The following is a 6,350-nucleotide window of genomic DNA, read 5'->3' on the forward strand; positions in this document are numbered from 1 at the left end:
GAAACTCATTGTTGATGGCTAGCTTGCTTAGCAAGCTTAGCCAATAAAGTAGAAAAGGTCTTGCACAATCCTCATTATAAAGACTAGAGTCCTTTTTTTATTGATATTCAATTCAGCTCGAGTCTTGTGTATATGGGCCACGCTACGTTGTATTTTCCTTTCCTCCAATTTAAGCCCATAAAAACTCTTCATTATCCAGCTTATCAAGCACAGTGTCATTCAAATTAGAAAAAGTCTCCCACTTATCCAAGTTATTAGCAACAGTATTGGAGTTACTTGAAAAATCAGTATATCCGGTTGCATTATCCCTTCCCCCACGCATGTAATGATCTGATTGCGCGAACTCTGGATTGTGAAATGCCCGTAATTTTTGCTTGCCATTACCCTTCTCCTCCCTTCATCCCCAGTCACCGTCTCCTTCCTCCCTTAGCCACCTACTTTTTCCACAATTCACTGCCCTTCAAGGTGGAGCACAAAGCCAGTGTCCCCATTCCTTACTCACCGATTCACTACTAGCATTCAAATTTTTCTTACAGAAGCGTTCTGTGCGAGATAGCAGACCATATATGAAACAAAAGTCACCAATTTTTTCATATTTGCAGTTGACCACAACTTCCGACTTATCCTTTTTGCAGATTTTCTTCTTCTTTTTCAATAGCCTTCTTACGTTTAATCTTATTCTCAGTCTCATAAACTCATGCCAGATGCTAGAGTTATCCTTGGAGTCATACTGTAAGAAATTGTCAAAGAAATTTCCAAGTTGTTTCCCAACAAATTCAGTCATGTAACCTATTGGGAGATCATAAATTTGAATCAAAAAATCAACATCAGACAACAATACTTTGATAGAATCCTCCCCTGTTTTGATGGTACTTATGACAAGTATTGTGTTATCAAATGTCCATGGACCATTGTTCACTACCCAAGTCATGTCATCTCTGTGATAAAGTTGGAACAAAAAAAATTCCAGGTTTCAGATCTTTGATATTGATGCCCATAGCAGGTTTCCATAGATCAGCCAACTTCGTTCACATAGCTCGATCATTGATGTTCATCTCTGTCAAGAAGCGTCCCACCAAGCATAGTTCAAACCTATTCACCTCAGCCTCCTCCTCCACACCTTCTTCAAAAACTAGGTTCTCCTTCTCCTTATTTTCAATTTCAAGATCCGCCATTTGCATCTCGATATCGTCCATGTTAAACAGAAAAAAAACGCTCACAACCTTATGCACAGATAAGATAGAAGACACTCACATACTCTCACAAGACACAAATAGGAGAGAAAAAAAAATAGAGTTATCGCGATTCTTCCAATCGGGTTTGTTTATCCGAAATTTATATTAATCTTTATATTGATATGAGATTATTATGGAAAATATCTACTATTAATACACCCAAGAACTATTTGATATAAGCTCATTGTATTCTTGAAAAACACTCCCTCTGTTCATTGTAATTGTTATGAATTACTTTACACATAGAGATCATGCTATTAACTAAAGAATTGAAAATAATACGCAAGTTATTACGTTGAACAAATAAAGGCTACATATTATGACTATTATAAGATTCGTCTAGGCACTGAGTTAAGTCTTTGAGTTTATTAATAATAAAAATTTGCTTTTTAGAAAAATCTAAAAAATGGAAGGGATGACCTAAAATAAAAAATATAAGAAAATAAAAATGACGGAGGAAGTATTACAAGATACAAAATATAATCCATAAAAGTAAAGGAACAAGATATCTTTAGGTTACAAAATAACATAAAATGTGTCATATCAATCACAATAAGGAATTGGATTGAGCATGATTGGATAACTCAAGTGATTAAGAGTTTATCCTCTTGCTCAATTAATAGCCAGTATCATTATTTCTAACTTAATTTCAAAGATATTTGCTAAAATGGTTGGCTAAATTAATACAGTATATTGATTATGTAAAAATTACCTTTAAGATAATTTACTTCAAAGAAATTGGATATAATGATTGATTACTCCCTCTGTCCCCCAATACTTTGCAATTGGGTGGGCACAAAGACCAATGACAGTTATACAAATGAATAAACAATTGATTTGATTCTTAATGTACCAAGGATTAAAAAAAGTGGGAGGAAAGTTAATTACACCCGCGAAGCTTAAATTTTGGAGTGGAGATTTACCTCCAAATCAAATCGTGAACTTTTTTAAAGCTACTGCTAACACACCATATATATATAGATAGTAGCCAAACCACTTTCTATATAAAATTCAAGTCTTCCTTATTTACATATACTGAATATTTACAGAATCTAGTTACCAAAAATCTTGGCTCCATGACAAGATCTTAAATCTTGGCTCCATCAAAACATATTCTTTTTTTTATTTAAGGGTCAAAAGACATCAAAATGCCAACTGCAACAACCGGATTTAATGCATCTTCAACAATCACTTTTGGTTCATCAGCAAGAGTACTCACTTCCAAGAATAGAAGATTGTCAAATATTCGAAAAAGGCAGATTGCTCATCTATTATCATTAAGTTACAATGACAACAAGCTCAAGTATAGGACCTTAAAAATACTAGCCATGGATTATGATGTGAGCAGGATAAAAATATGCATTATATGGAAGAATGTTCTAAAGTCAATTAAAGTTGGTGTGCATTATATGGAAGAATGTTCTAAAGTCAATTAAAGCTGGTGTGTTACCAAATGCGGATAAAAAATACAAAGGTGCTAACAAAAGGTACGCATTGGATTTAGAACAGGTAAAATTAATTCCCTTACATCTCAGATGTAATATCAGAACTCTTTCTTGTAAATTAGGTGCTTCCAAGTCAATTGTGCATAAACTTGTTCAAAAAGGCAAAATAAGATCTCATTTTAATGCTATAAAACCTTTTTTAAACAGGCCAAACATGGAAGCTAGGATCAGGTTTGTATTGGGTCACATTGAAAATTCAACTTTACATACAAATCTAACATTTCAAGGCATGTTTTAGTGGTGCATATTGATGAAAAATAGTTCTACATGACAAGAAATACACAGAAATATTACCTAACACCGGGTGAGACAAAACCACATAGGACATGTATATCGAAAATTTTTATTACAAAAATCATGTTCATGAGCGTTGTTACTAGCCCAAAATATAATGAAGCCGGTATATGCACTTTTGATGAAAAAATATGTATTTTTCCCTTTACCACTATAGAACCAGCTAAAAGGGCAAGTAAGAATAAGGCTAAGGGGATCATGAAAGTTAAACCTATAGAGACCATAAACAAGCTTGTGATCAAGAAATGCTTAGTTGATGATAGGGATGAATAAATCTTGATTATGTAATTAAATATTACAGTAATTATACATGATTTGGGCTGTTAGGCCCAATAAGAAGATGTATGACATTCAGACTAAAAAGGTTAACACATTGATCAGGTCTGATGGACCAGATCAGGCCTGATGGAACAAAGAAGGACCAAAAACCCTGAATATTAATTAATTTCGTAATTAATTAATAAGGGAAAAATCAGCTATTGAAAAGAGTCCCAATGAGGACATAAATCCTTGCAGATTAGCCTCTAAGGGACCTAGAAGGATAAGGAATCGGTTTCCTACTATTTAGGACTCTAAAGTCCATTGTAATTCAGAGACTTGGCTACCAAGTCTCCTATACCAAGTCCAATACAAGGACCACCAACATCTATATAAGGGGCCCCACCCCACAAATCAGAACTACGTTTTTTGGCTTGATTCTCTAATTCACAGAGATACGTAGGCATCTCGTAAAGGCAGAGTTAAGCTATGAAACACGAGAGCAGCCATTAAAGGCCTTGAGCTCCCGAACCTTAGCAATAAATACAGCGAATAGTAACCTTAGTTTTTTATCCATAACATTTGGCGCCGTCTGTGGGAAAGCATAACAACAACCATGGCGAAAACACGGAGAACAGTTAGAGCCCTTGAAGGAGGAACACCAATGGGGACAACCCAAGTGATTTCGTCAACTGTGGAGGTACCTCCTCATTCAACCTATGCAACCACGCAAGGAGAAGCCCAGATAGGGGTAACTGAACCTCAGCCACAAGGGACGATTCCCTCGGCTACTCAAGGTACGAATCCCCAAGTTCAACAACTACATGCACCTGTGAATTCTCGACCCATCGGGTACGAATATTCAAATGTTGTGACTACTAACCCCCCTTATGGGATTCCCCTTTACCCCGAAGTTGGAGGAAGTGGACATGCTGGATGGAGCGAAGCACGGGGGCGATCTCCCCCTACATACGAGGTTTGGCTCCTATCCCTGAGGATCAGGAATTTTCTGGTCCTTACACTGAGAGAGATTCTGAATCTTCGGATGATGAAGTAGTCCCAAAAAGGAGACATGCTGGCAAAGAGCCGATGGCTGATGGTAGCCAACGACCTAAGAGCACCCAGGGGATGAATCCCCAAGAAGTGCAGGAAAGGATCAGGGCTCACGAGGCTGAGATTCAAATGCTGAGGCACGACTTGGAGGCGCATCAGTCCACCAGACCCCCATTACCCCCTAGGGGGAGAAATCCTCATCCTATCATAGACCTGGATGGTCCAGTATAGAGAAGGGTTGTTGTCCCAAGGGCTGATCCAAGCAATCTTCTTCCTCTTGGAAATCCTGATGATCCTACTCCGCCCTTCACTGAAGAAATAATGAATGCCCATATCTCAAGGAAGTTCAAGATGCCAACTACCAAAGCTTATAATGGCACGGGAGATCCCGCTAATCATGTTAGGACATTCTCTAATGCACTGCTGTTGCAGCCCATGAATGATGCTATTAAGTGTCGGGCCTTTCCTCAAACACTGTCGGGTATGGCTCAAAGGTGGTATAGTCGTTTGCCCCTAAACTCTATTGGGTCATTCATAGAATTAAGTCAGGCTTTCATTAAACAGTTTATTAGTGGGAGAGTGCATGAGAAAAGTTCAGCATCTCTCATGAGCATTGTACAAGGAGCAAAGGAATCCTTAAGAGAATACCTGAATCGTTTCACAAAGGAGGCTTTGAAAGTCCCGGACCTTGATGACATGGTATCCATGATAGCACTGCAGCAAGGAACTAGGGATGAATTCTTCAAGATGTCTTTGGCGAAACGCCCCCCTGAAAGCATGTTGCAGCTCCAAGATAGAGCCGGGAAGTACATCAAGGTGGAAGAGAGCATGAGGAAGACCGTAGTGAGAAATGAGCCCAGTGAAGGCAAGAAGCGAAAAACTGACCTGGAATATATCGCTAAGGACAAGTATCCTAGAACCGAGCCAAACCCTGATTCAACCCCCAAGAAGGGAGGACCTGGGCAAAAGTTCACTCAATACGCTAATTTGAATGCTCCTAGAAGCCAGATCTTGATGGAAATCGAGAAAGATCGAGATATTCGTTGGCCTAAGCCCTTGAAGGCTGATCCTGCCAAGCTAGATAAGAGCAAGTATTGCAGATTTCACAGAGATGTCGGTCATGACACCGATGAGTGTAGGCAACTGAAAGATGAAATTGAGTTCCTCATTCGAAAAGGAAGATTGAATAAATACACTGGAGATGGAGGGGATAGGAATAACAATGGAAGAAAGAACTTTGAAGATCGTAGGAGGGACCAAGACGATCAGGGGCGGAATCCCCAGCCTAGGGGACCGGTGATAAATACAATCTTCGGAGGATCACGACCCCGAGGGCCTGTGATAAACACAATCTTTGGAGGACCAACCGCTGCTGGGTTATCCAAGAACTCCATAAAAGTGTATGCCCGAGAAGTTATTCATATTGTTGGGGAAACCCCGAAGAGGGCCAGGACAGGAGTAACAATGTCTTTTGATGATTCTGATCTGGAGGGTGTGAAATTTCTCCATGACGACCCGTTGGTTATAACCCCGATAATAGGGAACAGCCCAGTGAGAAGGGTCATTGTGGACAATGGTGCTTCAGTGGATATCTTGCTCCATGACACCTTTTTGAGGATGGGATATAATGACTCACAATTGACCCCAACCGACATGCCAATATATGGGTTTGCGGGAGTGGAGTTCCCCGTAGAGGGGATAATCAAGTTGCCAACAACCATAGGGCAGGAACCAAGGCAAGCAACTCAGATGTTGGACTTTGTGGTGGTGAAGGCTAGTTCGACTTACAACGCTATCATGGGAAGAACAGAGATACACGCCTTCAAGGCAGTCCCTTCTTCCTACCATTCAGTTATGAAGTTTCCAACCCGGGATGGGATCGGAGAAGAGAGAGGAGACCAAAAAATGGCTAGAAGCTGTTATGTTGCCTCTTTGAGGGCAGATGGAGTTGGGGGGCAGGTTCTTCCTATTGAAGATCTGGATATCCGAGAGAACGATGAGAAAA

The sequence above is a fragment of the Apium graveolens genome, chromosome 2, assembly GCF_009905375.1.
Source record: "Apium graveolens cultivar Ventura chromosome 2, ASM990537v1, whole genome shotgun sequence".
NCBI lineage: Eukaryota > Viridiplantae > Streptophyta > Magnoliopsida > Apiales > Apiaceae > Apium > Apium graveolens.